Below are 13,788 nucleotides of genomic sequence, written 5' to 3' on the forward strand. Positions count from 1 at the left end.
TATTTCTCCAGAAGGAGAGGAAAAAACACCTTCAAGGAGGATATGAGGGTGACTCCTTACTGCCAGCCCATCACACAGCACTTCTAACATTGCAAAGTGCCCTGAAAGGCACAGTTGACACCTGGTGGGATCTTCTCCTTGGTGGGATCACCTGGCTCCTGGCTCAGCCCCTGCCCTGCTTGGTGATTCTGTGTGAAGGTGTCACTCTCCTGGGAGAACCAGAATTCCTCTCACTTCAGAGATGAAACGTACACATCTGCCAGTGGCCTCACATCTCTCACTCCCCATGCCCAGCATGAGGCCTGAGCTTTTTATAATTTATCAAAAAGGCCATGCATAACAAGCTCAGCTCTTACTCTGCAGCTAAATTGTCAACTTACCTTTTAAGAGTCCCCACACACTAGCCCAGGACCTTAGATCTTGTGGTCCCAAGGCTGGGGATGAATCACCTACAAGTCAGGCATGGGCTGACCCAGCACTGCTCCCCACTTTCTGAGCACCAGCCATGTGCTGGGGGCTTCATTGAAGCTACTGCACACAGAGCTCCTGGCAGTACTGGAGGGAAGGTGCCTGTGTACCCATTTTGCAGATGTGAAAACTAAGGTACATATGGTTTAGAATCTTGTCCAAGACTCCTTGGCTGGTAAAGAATTAACCTTGTCCAAAGAAAGGTCTGGTCTTTGCCCTCCACTGCTGGGAGTTGACCTCTAAGCTCTTGGAATGTCCTATCTGATAAGTCTATCTTTGTTTTACCTAGGGAGCTTAGCTGTGCCAGAAAGCCTAAGAGAGTAATTTAAGGTAGGGATTTGGGACAATATCAGCTTGACCTTCAGAGGGGCTGGAGGCTGAAGTTAACCACGTGGGTGATCAGTCACGTCTATCTGGCGGAACTCCAATAAAAGTTATGGACACCAAGGCTTGGGAGCTTTCCTGGTTAGCAATACTCTGAAGGCTGTCACACATCACTGCTAGGAGATGTTAGCACTGCCCGTACCTGTTCTGGGAGGGGTCAACTGGAAACTCACATGTCTAACCCTCCTGGACCCTGCCCCATAACCCCTGTCCAGGCCTGACTTAATCTGTATCCTTTTGCTGAAATAAACCATAACCATGAATATGGGTCCTTCTAGTGAATTGTTCAACCTGAGAGTGGTCTTGGGAGTCCTCAAATTTACACTTGGTGTCAGAAAAGAGAATGGTCTTGGAGGGTTCAGAACTGTGCAGTTGGGGTCATAGGTAAGACTTGTGATCTGTCCCCTAACTGACCTCCTGGACTATGACAGATTAATTTGTGTTGCTTTAAGAACCTCAGGATTAGTTTCTCAGCAGCACTGTACTCACCAGCAGTGGGGTTGTGACAATTTTACAGACCCTCTCCCTTCTGGGAGCTTCTACTGCAATAGCTCCTTCTGGTTTCCACTCCTCAAGTAAGGTCCCTGCTCTAAAATTATCAAGTCCTGCTCAGGTCAACAGCTCCCCTTCACTGTTCATTCCTTTGCTCAAGCGCTGAGGTGGCTGTGAGAACATGAGCAGAAACCTCCGACAGCTGCTGGGCTCTAAACCCCATGGCTGTGGTTGTCAGAAGCCACTTTCCCATGACTGATCCCAGCCAGGACTGCCCGAAGGCCGTTCCTGTAGCACAAGACTCTGACGGCCATGGATTTAGCCCAAGGAGCCTCCTAAGTCTCCCTGGGGCTGCACAGCAGTTGAGCATATTTCTGTGCAAACCTCCCCCCCAACCCCCGCCCCAGTCCTTCCCCTGGGCTAATCCAACAGTGCTCCAGCCTTCCCCTCCCGCTCCCTGCTTTCTCTCCTTCATGCTGTACTTCCTAAGGCAGCCATAACAAGTTACACTAATCTAGGTGGTCTCCAACAACAACAGATTATCTTCTGGCTGTTCGGGGAACCAGAGTCCAAAATTGAGGTGTCAGCAAAGTTGGTTCCTTCTGGAGGCTCTGAGAGAAACAGAAGTTGAAGCCCAGAGATGCTTGGTGGTCCTTGGCTTGTAGATGTGTCACTCAATCTCTGCCTCCGTGTCACATGGCCTTTGTCCCGGTGTCTCTGTGTCCTCGCCTCTTCACCAGTCATGGATTTAGGGCTCTCCCTAAATGCAGGATGATTTCATCTAGAGGCTTCTAACTAATTGTGTTTGCACACGCCCTATTTCCAAATAAGATCACATTCTGAGGCCTGGTGGATATTAATTGGAGGTTGGAAGGAAGGAACTGTTCAACCCAGGCATTTCCTGAATAAAACTCTACCTTGGCGTGTGATTGATGGCTGATGAACCCGACTAACAAACCTCTGTGAGCCAGCCACCTCCAAATCTATGACTTCATGGGACATAAGGGGAAGGGGGGAGGATCAGGGTGGGGAGAGAGGAGGTGCACTGGCTACCAGGACACCACCCCCACTCTGCTCCCCTGCCATGGGGAGGGGGGACTCTAGTCCCATACCCCCCTCCAAGGTATGGGGCCCTGATTTCCAGGGTGTGCCTGCTCAGGAGGCTGTCGTGTTGGTGAAAATACCACGGAGATGTGTGCGGGGCTCTTTCTCTCACTGCCTCTCCATCGCCTGAAATAAATGAAGAAAGAGACATTCCTGGCAGGGAGTGCGGAGGAACTCCATGGCAGGAATGAAAACTGGCTGCAGCATCCAAGAAATCCTCGAACGGAAAGGGATTTCTAGGATAACACCTCTAGGAACAGGAAATGTCGGTAGTAAAGCTGAGGTGGGGTAAGCTGCCGCCGAGTGTGTCCACACGTGGCCGCAGAGGCGGCGTCCGCTGCGTGTGCACCACACAGGTGTGAGCACCTGCCACCCCTGTGTGAGCAGGTGGGCGAGTGTGGGAACGCAGCCGAAATCACAGGGTCAGCCTTTTGTAGTGTTTGCCCATCCAGCCTCTTCCATCACCCACACGCCCCCAGCCAGCCGGGGTCACCTTGTCCTGCTCCATTTCAACAAAATTGGCCTTGGCCTCCCGCCAGGGTCCGGGAGGGATGCCAGCCTCCCGCACCTCCTGGGGATTCCTGCAGGCTGACATGGTTCCAGTCCTGCCTGGCACTGAGTTCCAGCTTCCACTGAAGCCTCCATCTGCCCTGTGACAAGTCCTCACCCTGTGCCAGCAGCCCCTGTCTTCTAGGCGACACATTCACAATGCCTCAGGGACTGGCTGCTGGAGGTGGCTTTTTCCAGGCTCCATATCTGAAGCAAGGCTAGCCTGGCCCAGCAAGTGCCGTAGCTAATCGAGAGGCCCCTCACCAAGACCCCTTCCCTCGGACAGTCCCTTCCCCACCCCCAGTCCCTTGTCCCCCGCAGCCCCCATCACTGCCCCAAATGGAATCTGCTGGATCTGCAAGCTTGGTGAACCTCTTGGTCCAGGAATGTGCTCCCCTTTCTGTCCTCTCTAAGGCAGTCAGTCCCTTTAGTCCTTCTAGAAATATAATCTCGGGGGGCCTGCCGGTGTGTGCCCCCAACTTGAACTTTGGTGGTGGGAATCCAGGAATATTTGTGCTGGGCAACCTGATCCAAAACTCCTCAGGGGCCAGAGGGGAAACTGAAGCCAGAGGGAGAATCAGCTTGCAGGAGGCCTATGAAGAGGTGATTTGGTTAAATGAGATTATAAGGGTAGTGTCCCTATAAGCAGAGACACCAGAGAGCTCGCTCCCCCAGCTGACATTTAGAACGGCCATGGAGGACACAGTGAGAGGCAGCTGTCGATAAGCCAGAAACCAGAACTTGGACTTCCAGCCTCCAGAAGGGTGAGAAAATAAATTTCTGTCTTTTAAGCCACTTGATGTTTGATATTTTTTGTTATCACAGACCTAGCAGATAAGGACAAGAACTGAAATATTTACAGATGACATGAAATCGGGTCTGGGAGTGGTTACAACTTAATACAGAAGAGGAATTAGGCAGGGTAGAGAGGAAACAAGATCGGCTACAATCTGGTAACAGTTGAAGCTGGGAAATGGGCTCATGGTGGGAGTCGTTACTTACTTTTCTCTGCTTTTGTGTATTTGAAATGTTCTCTACATGATGCTTGTGAAAATAGTATAGTGGCATGGATCATGAATCAGTTTGACAATCAGCATTTTAAAAGTGAAATACAGTAAAATAGAACAGAGTAGAACACACCAGAATGTCTCACATATAATAATGTAATGCTTTGTGAAACTTTTCTTGACCTTGTGTGTGTGGGATAGAGATAGAGACAGAGACAGAGAGACTAGATCTCAATGTGAAACACTTCTTACTGTATATCAAAAGAGAAAGTCATTTCTCTTATTGGATTTGACTGTGGCCTCAAGTCAGATTGCCAGAGTCCTGCTCTACCCCTCACTGTGTGACCTTAAGCAACTTATTAAACTTATCGGGGCCTCTGCGCAACTAAAATTACTCTCTCTGTTGTAACATCTATTTGAGGATTTAATAATCTAATAGCTTTAAAGTGCTTCCAGCAACTCCTCACATAATGCAAGTACTCAGTAAATAGTAACTATTACCAAACTGTCTGTATTTTGTTGACCTGTGAAGGAAGAATGTGCATTTTATAGGAAAAGAAAGGCAATTCTGGACCATGAAAAGACCTCTTTAGTAGTAGAGTTGCAGGCAATTTGGCACTTTATTCAGAAATTATTATGGGATGCCCATCATGTATCAGTTCCAAATGCCAGGCACAGAGTGATGAACAAGATACCCAGGGCCCAGGCCTCCTGGGGATCCCCCTCCACCTGCGAAAATCAATGAAATTAATTGAGGGAAAAAAAAGTCAGTATCATTGGGCCTCCCTGATGGCACAAGGGGTTAAGTCTCAGTACTATGAAGCTATCGCCAGCTCTCGCAGCATGAGTTCGATCCCCAGCCAGGGAGCTAACCCACATGGCGCAGCAGACCTCTCCTGTCTCGCCCACTGTTCCCCTCAGCAGTGTATTTCAGTCAGTCTGCCTGTTCTGCTCCCTACTCTGTCTCTGGTGAATCCTCTCACCCCAACACCTCTGGCCTACACTCCAGTTCTTGTATGCGTAAATAAATAAAAATAAATCTTTGAAAAAGAATGCCAGTGTCGGGATGGAAACAAAACAGAGTAATGGGGGGCCTCTGAAGCGGGGCAGTAACCTAACAGTGAGTGGATGGTTAAGATTCAGCCAAGGAAGACTGGGCAAGGGCAGGCAGAGGAGGCGCCAAGGCCAAGACAAGGAAGCAGTATCTGGGGAAGGACATCAGCTTCCCAGCTGGGTGTCCACTGACGCATGAGGCTCTTCAATAAATGAAACAAATGAAAATAAATGAAATTTATTTAAATAATAAAAAATAGATGAAAATTGCACAAAATAAGAAATTCAGTTCCATGGAGCTCCAAAGCCATGTCACATGCAATAAGCATTCTCCCCATCACAGAACACTGTGGACAGTGCTGAGGGGACCCCCAGCGGTGTGTCCATGGCAGCAATTGCAGGCCACAGGTGACTGCCAAGCGCTTGAAGTGTGGCTACTGCCACTGAAAAATTGGATTTCCAGTTTAATCGGCAAGAACTGGCTCCAAACCCATCCAACCAATTCCACTAGCTCTAACTTCACTTCCCTAGTCTGCTGTAAGATACTCTAACCTGACTTAACCAGGTAGAACCAAATCAAACTGGCTCTGACCAGCTCAGCCGTTCTCAACCAGTTCCAACCAGTGGGACAGTGCAGGCCTAGGACTTAGGGAGGCACAGGGGTGGGCACAGAAGTCCTGTTGGCTGGACATGGAGTTTGAACTCATTCCTGGGTCACAGAGACCCACAGTAGGTACCTGAGCAGGGCAATGACTGGGCCAGGTAGTGATACCTCAGAAGGCTCCCTCTAGAAGCTCTGGGGAGAATGGGAGCCACAGGACCCCAATTGGAAAGCCACTGTCACCAAGCTCATCTGATGTGATGGAGTCTTGGATTAGGATGGTGGCTGCAGGATGGAGAGACATTACCTCCCTTGTAAAAGGACTTTGTGGGCATTTCACCCGAAATGTCCATTTTTAATTTTGCTCATCAGCCACCCCCAATGGCATGGGGGACTGGCTTTTCCAAATAAAACTAGGATCCTCTTCCTAAAGAAAATGGAAAGAAAGGAGACTGGGCGGGCCTCACCACATTTCCAGGATAACCAGGAAGGGAGAGGAGGCACAGCCACTGCCAGTGGGAGGGAACCGAGCAGAGTACAGGGCCTGCACTTTTCAGGAGGATGAGCTGCCGCCCAGGACAAACCACTTCCAAGCACCTGACAATCTGAGAGCCCAAAGCTGCCGGCACAGCACCTGACTCACAGGAGGAGCTCAGCAAATATTTGCTGCACACGTGGGTTTCGCTCTGTGAACATAACAGATAACCTTGGCAAGAGCAATTGCAGAGGAGACGTGGGTGGGGAAGCCAGGCTGCATGAGCAGGGGAGTGAGAGGCAGGCGAGACCTGAGTGGGCACAATTCTTTCCAGAAGTTTGGGGGGAAGGATGTGGAGGAGGGTGGAGTAGCAAGAGGGACATATCCTGTTCAGTCTGAATCTCCCAGGACCGGGCATTATTAGCAGTATCCCCAACATACAGATGAGAAGACTAAGGCTCTGAGAGGGGGCTGGATGGCCCCAGGTTTCTGAGGAAACTGGAGGTTTGAGCCCCAGCGTGCCCTGTCCCCACTAGCCACAGCCCTGCCTGGCCCCACTACCCGGTTCCTCTTTGCCCTCTCCCACTCCTTCCCAGAATCCTATTTTTCTTTAATGAGCTGGCTCTTTGATAATCGCAGTGGGCCTTTTATGAACTAAACAAACCTGAAGCTGCAGGGTATTTTTTTTTTTTTTTTTTTTTTTTTTTTTTACAAAAGAGCTCATTGAATAAGCAATGGGCTTTTCTGCAACTATTTTTAAAGATAGAGCTGTAGGCTAGGCTGTGAGGAAAATCACAGAGAACAATCTTCTGAAGGTCACCTGGCACTTTGGGAAAAATCCGGAGCTGGTAGGGACCCCTGAAACTGGGCCCCAACAGAAGGCACAGGTCCTGGGTAGGACTCCTAGACCACACAGTATCTTCGTCCCCTGGGGAGCTCATGCCAGCATTTGCCCAGCGGGGGCCCTTTGGTCTCTGCAGTTCTCCTAGCCCAGTCCCCTTGACTGAGGGGTTTTGTGGTCCGTGGCCCTTGTCCCCTCATTCAGGACATTGCTCTGGGCTTTGCACCTTCCAAATGGAGCCTCCTTGACTGCCCTTGCCCTGCACTTCCTCCTCACACCCCTCTTGCTCCAAGTCCCCTGTCTCTGACGGCCACAGATGACTTCTCGTCCACTCACCACCCCCTGCGCCCCCATTGGACAAGGCTGCACGTGTACTGTGCCTTCCCTGCTCTGGGAGCCAAGGCCTCAGGCCTAAAGCCCTTTCAAACACATCCCCACACCTAACTTCCAACCACTTCCAAGGCATTACTTCCAGGGAAACTGAGGCTCAGAGAGGTGGGTGGCTGTGTGCAGCCAAGCTGGGGCTCCAACCCAGGCCCTTTCTGTCTCTGTGTTCCCAGCCTTTCTTACACAGTCACAGGCAGCCCCTCTCCCACTATAGATCTCTGGCTCTGGGGATTTGGAAGGTTCTAGAACTTTGTGTGAGGGCCTGGGACATGCTGCCCACTAGATCTTCAGCCAAATCTGAGTTAGTTTTAGTGTGTTCTAGAACTGTAAGTGACTAAACCAGGTCTTTGGCTCGCACCCAGAACGCCAAACTCTGAAGCACAAGAAATATCTTTACACAAAGGCATCTATTTGAGATGACCACCAAGGGGCCCAGCCATCGGGCAGCATCCTTGGCAATGCCGACTCCCTGAATGGTGACAGTGCTGTGACTTTATAGGGAGGGAGGGAATGTGGGGGAAATTTGGGGCTTTGCATTTCCAGGTCCCAGGAGGTGCCTGACGGTCGAGGCCATGGGAGCTAAGGAGTTTGACGTTCCCAGTGGGTAGAGTTCTCAGCAATCAGCAGAGGCTTGTCTCCGATGCCACTACCTATCTCAGAGGGGCACAGAGAATTGTTATTAGGAATCAGTTTTTCCAAATTTTTCAGAAATGTTCTTGAAACAACAGTTCATCATAAGGGAAAGCAAAGGGCGGTTACAGTTAAGCGCCTCTTACTCCTAATTTTTTAGTCTAAGGGAGTTTTTATTGCAAGATGGAGGGGATCTGGCTACAAAACAGCTTTTGTGTTGGTAGCCCTGACTCGTGGACCTCGCTTTCCTCAGCTGTAGATTGGGTGGATGATAGCGCTGGCACTGGCAGTATCAGCAGCTGATTTTTTAAAAATTTATTTATTTATACATACAAGAACTGGGGTACAAGCCAGAGATGCAGGGGGTGAGAGGATTCACCAGAGACAGAGTGGGGAGCAGAACAGGCAGACTGACTGAAACACACTGCTGAGAGGAACAGCGGATGAGACGGGACATCTGCTGCATCATGTGAGTAGCTCCCTGGCCGGCCAGGGATCAAACTCGTGCTACAGAGGCTGTGGATAGCTTCATGGTGCTGTGCTTAACCCCTTGTGCCACCGAGGAGGCCCACCAGCAGCTGATCTTTACTGGGCACTTTCTAAGGAGCACATAGCACTGATCCCCTAGGTAGGCACTGCTACTTCCCTCAATGGAGACAAGGAAAGTGACTTCAAAGAGCAAAATGGCTTGTCCAGTTTCACAGCTAGCAAGGATTTGTGCCCAGGCAGCCCTGGCTTATCTTGCAGGGCACTGGGAATTTGTGAGAACTCAAGATACGGAAGCTTGAACCCTGTATTTCTACTTTCAACCTAGGTGCAGGGCTGTCTCTCTTCCTAGCCTCAGAGACTGGCACCCCCTAGTGGTCAGAGTGCCTCACCTGTCCCTCCCAGGGAGCAGCAGCTGGGTAGCCATGAGGGCCCTGTGACCCCTCAAGCCAGGAGGCCACTTCCCAAAGCTCCATTCCGGCTCTGCCAAATTGTTTTCCTCTTTACATTTTCATCAGCTACATGCAAGAAATAGGAACAAGGGCTCCTATTTCTCCACAACCTTGTGATCACTTGCTATTTTCCGTTTATGGTGTGTTTCATTTTATTGGTGCTACCCTGATGGCTATGAAGTGATCTCTCATTGTAGTTTTCATTCTGCTCTGTGACTGACTTCCTCTTAGCAGCACTATAGCACCCCCTGCTGCCCATTCCTGGGAGCACACCCTGACTCTGTGGCTTGAAGAAAATAGCAAAGCTGGCATCCCCTTTGACAAGGTCTCAGCACCCAGAGCTATTTGCTGACCACAGTCTCCAAAATGTTAACTCAACACATGTTCTCTCATGATTTTGAAATGTGTCCAACATGCTCGCCATCACGGGCCCTTGCAGCAAACGTGAAGGTGTCTCTAAACCCACGCCGCAGGGGGCAACTGAGCTCATCTTTCACTCATGAAGTCCTGGGGTCCCACACACTCAGTCTCATGCTCATAATGCTCAGGGCTTTATCCCCTCATTCACAGAGGCCCGCCACATACTCAGGGTAGCATTCAGACATGCATGCATGCACATGATTACGCATGTATGCACATTTGTGCAGGTCACAGAGAAAAGGAGACACAGCTGGTCAGTAAAGGCAGAAATAGAGATGAGTGCACTTGCTGTCACCATGGTGGGAACCCAGACCAAGTAGGGAATGGCAGCCACCCAGAGCTGAGGAAGAGGCAGCAGGTCCAAATTGGTAGTGCACCTTAAATTCCCAGCATCTCCCTATTATCTCCAGGGGGCAGCCTATCTTTTTCTCCTTACCCCAGCCCTACTCTGGGAGTCTGGGGTGTCTGCTCTCATTACCTGGTGGAGAGGTCGAAGGTCCTGGTGAGCAGAAGGGGGTCACTCCCAGGGAGACTTGGAGGGATGGCAGCCAGGCATTCCCACCACTGGGCCACATTGTCCCCAACAGCATAGCACGTCAGAAAGATGCCTGTTGAGTAAGGAGTTCCCTTGGGAATGTTCCCTTACCAATGGGAATCTCAGGAGTGTGCCAAGTGCTGCTCATCACTCACACAGTTCTGGTAAGAGCTAGGAAAAATAGCGGGGATTAAAAAAAAAAATAGTCTGTGCTTCGTTCCTTTTTACAGCTGCATAATATTCCATTGTGCAGTTTTCACAATTTGTCTATTTTTGTTGACAGACATTTCGTTTGTTTCCACTCTTTGGCTATCGTGAACAGTGCTACCACCAACACCTACCTACCTGTTTGAGTATGTGTTTTCAGTTCTTTAGCATCTGCACCTAGGAGTGAAATTGCTGAGCCCTCTAATAAATTTATGTTTAACTTTTTAAGGACTTGCAAATTATTTTCCTGTTTACATTTCCATCATCTGTATATAAGAAATAGGAACAAGGGATCCTATTTCTCCACAACCTTGCAAGCACTTGCTGCTTTCCATTGATGGTGTGTATGGTGTGCTTCATTTTATTGGAGATACCCTGATGGACTTGAAGTGATCTCTCATTGTAGTTTTGATGTTGAGCATCTTTTCATGCCTACTGGCCATTCGTATTCTCTTCCTTGAAGAAATGTGCATTTAAATCCTTTGCCCATTTTTTAATTGGGTTATTTGTCTTTTGGGTGTTGATTTTAAGAGCTCACTCTTAATACAAATTGTGAAACACAAAGAAACTAAAAGTCAGATGGACACAGTCTTTTGCCCATGGTCTGGGAGCCAAGGTAGACCATTGATCTCCGCTTCTCTACCCCATTCCCTGCCTTAGCTGCAATTAGATTATTCTTCTGGCTGGAACTGTTGGCTTAGGCTGACTTGCAGATGCCTCAGAGAAGCTATTAGGGAAGGAGAAGATGGGGCAGAACAGAAGTCTTCTGAAAGGACATCCCAAAGACAAGAATGCTTCTGTCCTAGAAGGGGCTGAATATTCTAGAAGCTGATTCCTTGTAGGCTGCTCCTCTTGTGTGAGTAGAGCATCCATGTGTTGTGCACCTGTGTGCACAGGTGTGTGCATATCTGCAAGAGCCACAGCTTCCAGGGCCTGTGCCATCTGTGTCGTCTCTGTTCCCTGTGCTGCCCAAGGGCCAGGGACTGGCAGGAGGCAGCAGGAAGCAAAGCTGGACAGGGCTGTCACCTGCTGGCCACACTGGGCATAGCAGGCGGATGCGTAGGGCAAAAGCCCAGCCAGGTCTCCTGGGTCAGAGGCCAAAACAGCGAACTTTAGGGTCTCAGGTAGGATCCTTTCCTCTGGCCTGAAGAAAGTAGTGCCCCCAGTGCCCACATGTCCCTGTGGACCTCTCTGGAGAACAATTACAGGAGCCTCACAGCCTTCCTGGCAGGCTTTCTCTCCAGTCAAATCAAGCCCTCGTCTCAGAGTAATGTTTTTCAAAGCATGATATGGAATAACAAGATGGCAAAGGTAACCAATAATACTGAAATACAAAAGAGTGATTGTAACATGTGTGCTTAGAGAAACAGATCCAGCGGCAATCTAATAGCTGTCATGTTAAAAACACGATCAGCATCGATGACATTTGAGAAACCCGTAATACCTAGAACGTGGTGTGAAAATGTCTGGGTTCTACTGATGGTGAAGTCACAGGAACTAACAACCCTACTGGGTTTTGCCTATATTTACAGTGGGTGGAAATGCCACAATTTGATTACGAGTTTGCAACAATGAAGATGCAAATTCTCCCACCCAAGCACACAACTCACTCCATGGATCCCCTGGACCATCGGGGGAAACAAGTCCTTTCCTTGAAATCTTCTCTTTTCTTCCCTCAATTCCAGGCATTGTGAAATCATGAATGGGGAGTGGAGGGGGGAGCATTTTCCTTCCTTTCTCCCTTCTTCAGTAATATGGCACTTTTCCAGGGGCTGGAAAAAGAAACAGTGAACACAGCAGACAAAAGCCCTTCCTTCTGGCAGTTTTAGTCTATGGTGTGAGACAGATAAATTCATCAATAAAACAAAGAGTGTGTTAGAAGCTGATAATGCTTTCTAAGGGGGCAAAGGGCACGGGAGGCGAGCACTCTGGGGTTGACCCCACCTTGAAGGCAAGTTTGAAAAGGGCAAGGGAGCCCCTATGTCTAGGAAAGAATGTCCTGCAGGAGCCAAGCCTTTGGGGACAGGGAGGGGGTAAGGACAGCGGTCTCAAGAGGCCTCCAGGGCCACTAGAAGGGCTGAATGGGGAGACCAGGGACTGTGGGTAGAGGAGGACACGGTCCCGGTGTGGTTCTGGGAACGGACTTGGGCAGGTGTAGGCAAAGAGGAAACCTTAGGGGTGGGAGGGTTTTGGGAAGGGGGTGGGCAGCAGAGATGGGGGGACAAAACTGAATTCCAGATTTGTTTTGAAGTTCCTGTTGGGTGAACACAGAATGTGAGAGACAGCTGCCAAAACGGACGTGGGGAAGGGTGTTTGTTTCCAGGGCTATGAAGACACATATCACAACTGGGTAGCTGAAAACCCCAAAAATCTGTTCGCTCCCTGTTCCAGAAGCCAGAAGTCTAACATCAGAAATCTGACAGTTTGATGGGTCAAACTGTGTCCTGCCAAAATCCATGTATGGGCATCCAAACTCCCAGCACCTCAAAATGTGCCTCTGTAAAGAGAGGACCTTTCCACAGGTGACTGAGGTGAGATGAGGCTAGCAGGATGGGTTCCAACCCCAGGTGGCTGGTGTCCTGATGAGAAGAGATGAGGACATGTGAGGAGACCACGTGGGCACTCATGCCACTGATGCTTCAGGAACATTCCCTAGAGGACTGGGCTCATCAAAGTGGGGCTCCCTTGGGCAGTACAGCAGAGGTGGGGGCAGGGTCCTTCCCCACCCAGGTCCAGCTTGGGGCCCATCCCCTAAGTGGGTGGTGGGAGGAGAGCAGAGGCAATGAAGAAAGAGATCCCAAACCCCTTACAGAAGAAATGGAGCTTGGGGAGGGTGTAGGCTTGGAGTTCCCTAACTCAAGGCATGACCCCCTGACCAGCAGCATCTGCAGCATCTGGAATCTTGTTAGAGACTTGTGATCCCAAGCCCCACTCCTCACCTCCTGAATGAAGATCCCCAGCAATTCTCATGTGTGTCAAAGCTCAAGAAATCCTGCTGGAGACCGGAGCTGTCACACGGGGTGGTGCAGAACTCCTGAGGGCTGGCGCAAACAGGTGGCTGCCTCAGGTATGGGTGGGGCTACAGTAGGTGTGGGTGGGCCTGCATTTCCAACAAGTTCCAGGGGTGCCTCCCTCTCCTTCTGATGAGTCTCCCCTGGGGTCACAGAAGTGACTGCACGTTGAAGTCATGTGGGAAGACCTGACCCACCGTGAGAATCCCTCCCAGCGGCTGATCAGCTGAGCATCGGCCACGCAGCCCAAGGTGCAGCATGAGGACAGCCAGTCCACTGTGGCCGACGAGAGCAAGGTGCCACGCATCCATGGGGTAGAGAACAAGACGCCGTTGCTCCCTGGGCCTGAGATCTGCTCTGGCTGCCTGCGAGGCCCACACGCCCATGTGTGGGAAAGAAAGACTCCACCACGGTACATGCTTGGCTATATTCAGAGCACACGAGCTTTATTTGGCTACAATGATGGCGGTGCGTGAGGATGTGCGGCACAACAGTGGAGATGCTGATTTCCACACAAAGTCTAAGAGCAAAGATGGCAGCAACAGAGCCCCCCCATCCCCACACCCCTCCACTTCCTTCCCAGACAGGCCCGGGTTGCTCCTGGCATCCCTATATGGTTGGATGGGGCCCCAGTGATGGTCTCTTTCTGCACCCATAACCCCTTCTGCACCTGCCCCCCACTCCCA

This window comes from Talpa europaea, assembly GCF_964194135.1.
Source record: "Talpa europaea genome assembly, chromosome: 12".
NCBI classification, from domain to species: domain Eukaryota; kingdom Metazoa; phylum Chordata; class Mammalia; order Eulipotyphla; family Talpidae; genus Talpa; species Talpa europaea.